This window comes from Mauremys reevesii, linkage group 2, assembly GCF_016161935.1.
Source record: "Mauremys reevesii isolate NIE-2019 linkage group 2, ASM1616193v1, whole genome shotgun sequence".
Taxonomy (NCBI): domain Eukaryota; kingdom Metazoa; phylum Chordata; order Testudines; family Geoemydidae; genus Mauremys; species Mauremys reevesii.
Window position 1 is genome coordinate 272,887,581 of NC_052624.1, and position 9,297 is coordinate 272,896,877.

Here is a 9,297-nt window from a genome sequence, read left to right on the forward strand (position 1 = left end):
GGTAGATTCAAAGATTCAAGGACTGGAAGGGACCGCAAGAGGTCTTCAAGTCCAGTCCCCTGCCCTCATGGCAGGACCAAATACTGTCTAGACCATCCCTGAAAGATGTTGTAGGCTGGACAGATGTTATTGTAGGCTATGTATATCATTAGTGCAGTGTTTACTCCCAAAGCAGTCCAGAAGATACATCTTCCATTGTCTTCTCTCTACAAAGTTATTTTTTAAATCACCTTTGAAATTCTGTAGCAAACCAACTGTTCTAGCTTCAGCAATCCATAGGTGGGCTGCTGGCACATCATAACTAGCAAATTGAATGCCATCAATTCAAAAGTGTGTGAGCCTCCTGCCAGGAAATCATTACAAACAATGAGGAAGCCACTGAATACAATATGTGCACAAATCAAATGATTTTTTTTCCCCAGAGAGAAAACTTAATGAGCACACTGAAGGAGAGAGTTGTTTTTAAATGAGCCTGTGCAATGGAAGAAACCTTTGGTGACAAGAAGGGCTACTTTGTACGTCTGACTGCTCTTCCCCATCTATTTGTCTATGTACTCCCACACCTCATGACCTGAACCAGGACTAACATGTGTGTCTCCTCGAGCGCATAGGTGATCTTGTTTTAGTATTTTTACTTAACAAAGTATTCCATAATGTAAGGTCCTCCCTTGCAATAGCTAGGCAAGGGAGGGCTCCGTACCCAGGATGACTGGGATAGGATCATTCAGATCAGGGGAAGGATATGCTAGTCATAACCCAGGAGGATCTGATCACATGAAATATGACCCAGGGTGTAGCCTCCTCAGTACAAATAGGCAAGTATCTCAGGGACAAGGGGAAGACCATAATGGAAAATGAACGGAGGATAAGTGAACCAGCGGAAACTGACCTAAGACCCTGGAGCTGACAAATTGTCAGAATAGGCCCTGCAGTACAAGTATAGCATGTGCTGCCTAGGTTGGCAGACCTGATGGGGCGACATAAAGATAAACAAAATTTTGGACCAAGGTGACTTAAAAATTCTGTAGCAAAACCAAGACTTGGAAGCCACGAGTCCTGGCTGCCATTCCTCCTGCTATAATCAGCAAATCCTGCATTGGTTGGGCAGCAAACTGGAAAGAGTAGGGAGAGAGAAATGTGCAGATACAGTAAAGATTTGTGGCTGAATCCACATACAGACACCACACTCATCTTGTTCGCTGGGCTAATGCTTGAAGAACAGGCTGCACGTCAAAAGCAGGTAAACATAATTTTGGTAATGATTCAGGCTGGTCGGAAAACAGAATTTCTGTCCCCTAGGAAATTCTGACATTTCAAAATTTGTTTTCATTCCAACTTGGGCCAAAAAAGTACAAACTTCAAAATTTTGCAAATGCCATAATGTTTTGTTTTGAGTGAAATGAAACAGCTGAACTTCACCAACATTGAAATGTTTTGTTTTCATTTGTTGAAATTACCTGAAACACTTCATATTCCTATCAAGCACACAGTGTCTTATGGGAACTGTAGTTCCAGTGCCCACTCTCCCTATGGGTCAGGCTTCCTGGCTGGCCTACGCTTCTCATAACGATTCAGAGTCACATGACTTCAATGATGCACTGCCCAGCTTGGTCCCCATGTTGCATCTGGGAGATGTATCTTCCAAGGATCCTGGCCCATAAGGGAGAATGGAGACCAGAATTACCAATCCCATAAGGCAGTGTGTGAACAATATGGAAATACTGTTTAATGTTGAAATGACAGCATTTGTCTAAAAGACAAACTGAACAGTTCTAACCATGACCTACATTTCTGTAGAACCTACTTGCTTATTCTTTCTGAGCCAGAAAAAGATTCACAAATTAGAAGGAATTTAGAGAGACCCAATAAAAATGTGTAAGAAGCTGGAGGAACTTATTTATTAGTAACAATAAAAAAACCCTAATAATATAGAGCTTGTCTATGTGGCAACTAATGCAGAACAGAACAGAAGGCCAAGTTTTAATGACCAGAGGCCCACTTGCATGTATAAAATATACATTGCAATATACTCTCTGTGTAGCTTTCTATGACTCGGCCTGTGTATGGCTGTTTAGATTTCTGAATATCCATTTGCCCAAGCTTTTGTGGTAACTGCACAATCGCACTTGTATTTCTGAGCACACAAATGGGCTTCTAGCCATTCAAAAGGTGACCCTGAGAATCTGCAAGTGACTACAAACACTGAAGAGGGAGAGGAATTGTTTAGGGTAGTCCAAGAGATTAACAGAATGCAATTGTGCCAAGGAAACTGTAGACTGACTGTTAAGAAGCATTTCAAACAATGAAGTCTGCTAAAATGTGGGACTGTATCTCTGAAAGGAAGTCATAGAAGCCCATTCTACGGGGCTAATTACAGCGCATGATTTACCACTATGTCACTCCAGTATTACACTGGTTATGCCACTGAAAAAGAATGGAGCTATTCTGGCATTAAACTGGGGTATCACAGTGGTGAATCCGGCCGCACTACAAGGAATAATTCTGCATTGGCACAAGATAAATTTTCTCCATTTCCAGTTATTCACCACTGTGCACCAGCTCAAAGTGACTCTCACAGACCAACTGCTGCCTAAGGGGCCTCTTTATTGAAAGATCCAGACACTGGCTTCATCCTCAATCAACACACGCTGACAGCAGCTTGCCATACGTGACAAATAGCAGTTTGAATCTCAACCCAGGCACAGCCACAATTTGCCAGCATCTTAACTGCCAGATCCCCCTCAGCCCCTGTTCAGGCACAGAATAGTCATCAACAATCAGATGCACATTGGAAAAACACTTTAGTGGTTGGGGGAGAGGGCTCTGTTTCCTGCTTTCAACAAACGTTCTAGGCCAGATCTTCAGCTAGTGTTAAATCCGCAAAACTCCACTGAGGTCCATGGGGCCCTATGAGAGGTTTTTAAGAGGTTCTGGTTAGGTATAGCCATGTGGTAATGTGGCACAGTGAACTGAAGAGGAGCGGTAGAAGAGACCTATTACATCATCAGGCTCATTTCCCAATGCAGTAGCATTCTTGACAATATATTGGTTAGTGCTTTATTTGTTCTTCTTTTAAGTAGCCCATATGATATGGTTTCCCATATTTCCCTTGGGAAATTATTTCACAGGCTAACACAAGCTTTACGCCTAAATTTCTCTGTTCTTAATTTCATCCCTTTACTCCCACGGCAGTTACATACACACACTCTGTTGTTGTGCTACAAAAATACCTCCTCTTTGATTTTACACCCTGCAAATGTGTTGACTGTTATCTCCCCATTTAGAGGCAGATTCTGACACACTTGCTCACACTGAATATTACCTTACTCGACAAGTAATCCCCTTCGTTTCAGTGGGATTACCTCATAGAGTAAGGAACTATTCAATGTACAAAAAGCAGAATCTAGCTCTTAGTCATCATTGACCAAGCTCTATTTATTTACCATTTTGGGGCACCGTGGACAAGTTTGAGTCCTTAATTTTCCTCATAATTTGACCCTACCAGCTTCATAATAGTTGTTCAGTGTTTCTGAGAACTTACTCCCACCTTTACTTCCTCCACCTCTTAAAATGTATGCTACTGAGGTTATCGGACCATGACGCAGCATTCAAGGTTGTGGAGGGGGTCTCACCAGAGTTGTATGAAGACAAGCTTTTCCAACTCCTTGCTGCAAGATGCAATGATGTCTCTACATAGGCAGCTCCAACTTACTACAGTGACTGGACAGAAAGAAAATGGATGAAGTCTACTAGTGGCCAAATTACCAGGCTACAAGCAACATCCAGAGTTATGCTTCCCAGCCCCAAACCCCTCACTCTAGTCCTGTGACCATGAGTTGAAAGAATACATGAGGAGGGGGTGATTTTACAGTCAGATGATTCTAAATGTGTTAGGCAGATTTCACTGCTAGTCCAGCTGTCATGTCACTTTTATTATTACATTATATTATTTATTATTAATTTGTATTATTATTATTATTCAATTGTATTTTGGTAGTAGGAGATCCCTGAAAGAGAGAGCCTTTAGAAATTGGTTATTGCTGTTTACAGCAGTAACAATTTTGAATATTTATCATTGTATTTGTATTATATTTATTTGCTATTTTTGTCAATACCTAAATAAATTTTATAATCAGAGAAATGAGGGATGTCCCTTTAAGATAGGGTGGGGCACTTGGAGGCAGCTTTGTAGGGCCCAGCGTGGGTGTGTGCTGCTGCGCAGGGAGGTTGGCTCGTAGCTGGGAGCTGGGGAGGTCTCAACCTGTAAGAAGCTTCCAAAAATGGTTTTGGATTCCTAGAATAAATAAAGATCTCCTTCCAAAGCTACATCTTGTCCTGGAAGCAGTGACAATAGCACCTAGTCCGATACAAACATACAAGAGTAGGGGATGGGGATACAATATGCAAATGCATGAACCTGAAGAAGAACTGGCACAGCTTTGTTAACTACCTGCATTGTAGGGTGTTGTATTGTTGTTTGTTTTTATTACTGTTGGAGAGGGGAGAGGAAGGGAAAAGGGAAAGGAAATGGGAGGAGGAGTCACAGCTTGTCACTTTTCTAACCATGATTCAAAGATTATAAAGCAGGAGGGACCATTGTGATCAGCTAGTCTGACCTGTATAACATCGGCCAGAGAACTTTCCTGAATTAATTTCTCTTTAAACTAGAGCAGATCTTCTAGGAAAACCTCTAATCTTGATTTTAAAATGTCTAATGATGCAGAATCCCCCACAACCCTTGGTATGTTGTTCCAAAGGATAATTTTGCCTTATTTATAGACTAAATTTGTCTGGCTTCAACTTCCAGCCACTGGATCTTGTTATACTTGTGTCGACTAGACTGAAAAGCCCTTGGTTACCATATTTCTGTTCCTTTGTAGGTATTTATAGACTATGATTAAATCACCCCTTAATCTTCTCTTGCATAAAATAAATAGATTGGCTCCCGGAGTTTTTCACTATAAGGCAGGTTTTCTAATCCTTTAATCATTTTCATGGCTCTTCACTGAACCCTCTCCAATTTATCAACATCTTTTTTGAACTGTGGACACCAGAACTGGACACAGTGTTCCAGCAGCAGTCGCAACAGGACAAATATGGAGGTAAAATAACCTCCCTACTCCTACCCACTATTCTCCTGTTCATATAGCCATGATCAGAAGGCTGGGTTTTGTAGACATCAAGGCAGAGGTGAAACTTTGAAAGATTTGAAGGAGGGTAAAGAAGGGGTGCTTCAGATTTCACTGAGGAGTTTTCCCCAGGCTGCCATATGAGGCGAGATTAATAAGACTGGGACTTTTCAGCTTGTAAAAGAGACAACTAATGGGGGGATATGATAGAGGTCTATAAAATTATGACTAGTGTGGAGAAAGTAAGGAAGGAAGTGTTATTTATTCCTTCTCATAACACAAGAACTAGGGGTCACCAAATGAAATGAATAGGCAGCTGGTTTAAAACAAAGTATTTTTCCCACACAACACAGTCAACCTGTGGAACTGTTTGCCAGAGGATGTTCTGAAAGCCAAGACTATAACGGGGTTAAAAAAAGAACTAGATAAGTTCAGGAAGGATAGGTCCATCTATGGCTATTAGCCAGGATGGGTAGGGATTGTGTCCCTAGCTCTGTTTGCCAGAAGCTGGAAATAGGCAACAGGGAATGGATCACTTGATGATTACCTGTTCTGTTCATTCCCTCTGGGGCACCTGGCATTGGCCACTGTCAGAAGACAGGATACTGAGCTAGATGGACCTTTGGTCTAACCCAGTATGGCTGTTCTTATGTTCTTGTAAGGGGCAGCACAGTAGAAAGCACAGAGATGTTTAAAGGAGAGAGGTGGTTAGTAAAAGCTAACAGAGCAAAGGTGAGAGTTCACATCACAATAGGTTACCAGACCCCCTAGGTAATGTGGGGCTCAGTTATTAGGAGCCTTAAAATAAAAATAAGATGCTTGTATTTGGTGTGGAGGTGAGTGGAAGCCAGTGAAGACACTGAAAGATGGCTTAGGTCTTCCTTGGCACCCTCGGCACAGAGGTGAGTTTCATTAATATAAAGCTCCTCAAATTTGCAGGAGTTTGATCCAAATAACATCTGTTTCTCCTGAGAAGGCCAAGTGGCAAAAGCATACATGACTTTCAGGAACAATCATACAGGCAGTTTCTGAAATGAGTGAGTCCCCAGTACAAGTGGATTTCATGAGTAAATGTGAATTTTTTAAAAATCTATTTTCCCTTGACAGAGTTAAAGGTGTATTTTATAGACTTCTACATGCAGACATATGGTAAATCTTCTTTCCCACTGACAATACAAATAAACAATTTCATTTTTCAGGTGACAAATTACTTACTTGGCAGTTGATTAGATTTGTTTTGTGGCTAGTAAAAAAAAATCTTGTGCTGCAGTTCACTGATACAGAAACAATTAAAATAGATTAGTTTTGCTGATGCAATTCCAGATGTGATAATTATCCTCTTATGGGATCACTTCTGTAAAAGGATAAGTGATTGGAATGAGCACAATATTTCACAAAGAAGGGAACATCTTCATCCTATTTTCTACCACTACAAAATTATTTGATGGGCCTTAAGAAATTGGTGCTTAGTGTATCTTGGGGGCTGCTTTCATTTGGTGAGGTTTTTCATAGATGTATATTTGACTGAGGGATCCCTGGGTGCTAATTGGCAGAGGGCACAGGAGTGCATAGGGTTGCGCAGGGATCCCTTGGGTCGGCTGTATGTATAAGAGTTCACTGAAGGGTGGCATGTGAAGTCTCTACTGAGAGCCTGTAGCCCACTGGTCATCATAATCATTGCAAAATGTATGTACAGATAATATTTAAGGAGTTATGTATCTGTACTGAAAATTATATTCTTGAGGTCTTGGAGTTAAGGCAGGTGATCAGGAGGTGACATACCTCTGAGATGTTCCTTTCAGGCAGAAGGTAACAGACACTGCCCCCCCCCCCCCGAGGGAGTGTCCTGTTTATAAATAAAGAGAAAGGATCATTCTTGTATATCTTGGAGTGCAAAGAAACACACTGGGTCCTTCACCTAGGAGGCAAACTGACAGTGGGCTTGTGTCATGAAAAGAGGGTCAAAGCCAACCTGGCTATAAAGGGCTGCAAGGATTTGGGGTGAGTAATACTCTACTAGACATCTATTTTACTTGTTTTTTGTTAATTAAGTCTAAGTGCTAGAATGCATGTTATGGTTGTATTTTATATATAACAATTTGTTTCCAACACTTCTTGCTACCACTTGAATCTTTACGCTTTGTTAAAAAACTTACACTTGATTTCACTATAAATATATCTCAGTGCTGTGTGTTCAGGGGAGTGGTGATCTGAGGTAGAACGGGTAAGCTGGGGGTAGAGATTCTTTGGAAGCAGAGAACCTGTGAATACTGCCAGTTTCCAGTGGACCAGGGACTGGATACTGCAGGAAGTTGCTCGGAGAGCTCAAGGGTTGGAGTGGGCCATTCGTTAACTTGTAGAGCGAGACCAGGGCCTGTGAAGCCAAATGGGGAGAGCTTGTGTTGCCTGTGGCCAGTAGAGTTGGGGAGCTGACCTCCAGCAGGCAGACAAGGCTTCCTCAGATTATGGGCAGGCGATATCAAGCTGCCTCACAACCCTGCCACCCCCGGGAAGCATCAAAGTATTTTTGAAGTGGAATTTGGGGTTCCTAAAAGGCACCAGTTTAACACAGTCCATTGTGGGGGAAAGGCCACCTATTGAAAAGATGGGATAGCTTTGGCAGCCTTCGGTTTAGTTTTCTTGCTTCCACAGATTGGCCCAAGAGTTCAAATAAAGTTTAGTGAAATATTTGAACTGCTGTGTACTTACCTAAAATGACCTGACCCTCCAAAACTCAGCCTTCTTATGCAGCCTTGATTGGGGCAAACATGGAGCATAGTGTAGGACACTGCACAGTGCAATGGTTCTTGTTGACCCTCACAGACTCCTTCAAACACAGAGCCAGGCTTCTCACCGTAAAATGAGAGCGAATGAAACTGGAAGGAATCCAAAGAAGGGTCACAAATCTGAGAGGATTAGCAAGTAAAACATGAAAAATTATTAAGGGAGTATAACATGCACAGTCTAGAAAAAAGACAACAGAGTATGTGGTAGCATACAACAGTTAAGGGGAGGCCACGATAAAATAATATTAAGAAAGGATATAGTAAGTGAAATATTGGAAGTAGAGCTGGACAAAACTTTTCAGAAAAATGGTTTATTGGACAAAACATGCAGTTTCGGTCAAACCAAAACTATTTGCAAATTTGACGTGAATAGTTTTGTCCTTTCACAAAATGTGTAGAAGAGGAGATAGAAGTTACAGTAGTGCTACTGCCACCTTCCCCTGTCCACTTTTAGTGCCAGGATACAGGCACTCAGCTGGGATATGGGAGACCCAGGTTCAAACACCTGTTCTGGAACAGAACCAAAGCAGATTTTTTTGATTCACTGAAACTTCCAAAACATTTTAGATTTAGTTCAACCTGAACCTGTTTTTTGTTTACTTCAGAACAGCCCAATGAACCAAAACATCAGTTATTTGCCCAGCTCTACTTGGGAGGGAATCAGTGGAATTTAACAATAAGGGCAATTAGACACTGGAATAATTTGCTGAGCATAGTAACCAAGGCTTGGTAAAACAGTGGGGGCTTGATCCTTGGAGGTACCAAGTATAGTACTTAGGCCATAATTTAGGAAAGCATCCTTTCTTCAGTACTGCACTTAAGCAGGTGCTCAATATATGCATATGCTTATGTGCTGTCCTGAACTGGAGCCTTAGTAGTGACTGAGGCAGATTTTAGGATAATCTACTTAATTAACAAAAAATAACTTTTACAACACAGCATTGTGTTGTTTATGCAAAAATCTTTGACATATTGAACGGTGATCAGGAACACGTGATAAGGAAGAGTCAACATGGATTTACCAAGGGCAAATCATGCCTGACCAACCTGATTGGCTTTTATGATGAGATAACTGGCTCTGTGGATATGGGGAAAGTGGTAGACATGATATACTTTGACTTTAGCAAAGCTTTTGATATGGTCTCCCACAGTATTTTTGCCAGCAAGTTAAAGAAGCATGGATTTGATGAATGGACTATAAGGTGGATAGAAAGCTGGCTAGATCGTAGGGCTCAATGGGTAGTGATTAATGGCTCGATGTCTAGTTGGCAGCTAGTAGCAAGCAGAGTGCCCCAGGAGTTGGTCCTGGGGCTGGTTTTGTGCAACATCTCCACTAAGGATCTGGATGACGGGATGGATTGCACCCTCAGCAAGTTCGCGGA

At 41.6% G+C, this 9,297-nt stretch overlaps 1 long non-coding RNA gene across 1 annotated transcript; it reads right to left on the reverse strand.

The window, feature by feature from the left end:
- Positions 1–3,631: 3,631 nt before the first annotated feature.
- On the reverse strand, positions 3,632–8,000 carry LOC120397219. The gene is made up of 3 exons (XR_005593724.1): positions 7,839–8,000; positions 6,345–6,483; positions 3,632–3,720 (listed from the first exon to the last, which is right to left on the reverse strand). It is a non-coding gene; the product is annotated as an uncharacterized LOC120397219 (long non-coding RNA).
- Positions 8,001–9,297: the final 1,297 nt, after the last annotated feature.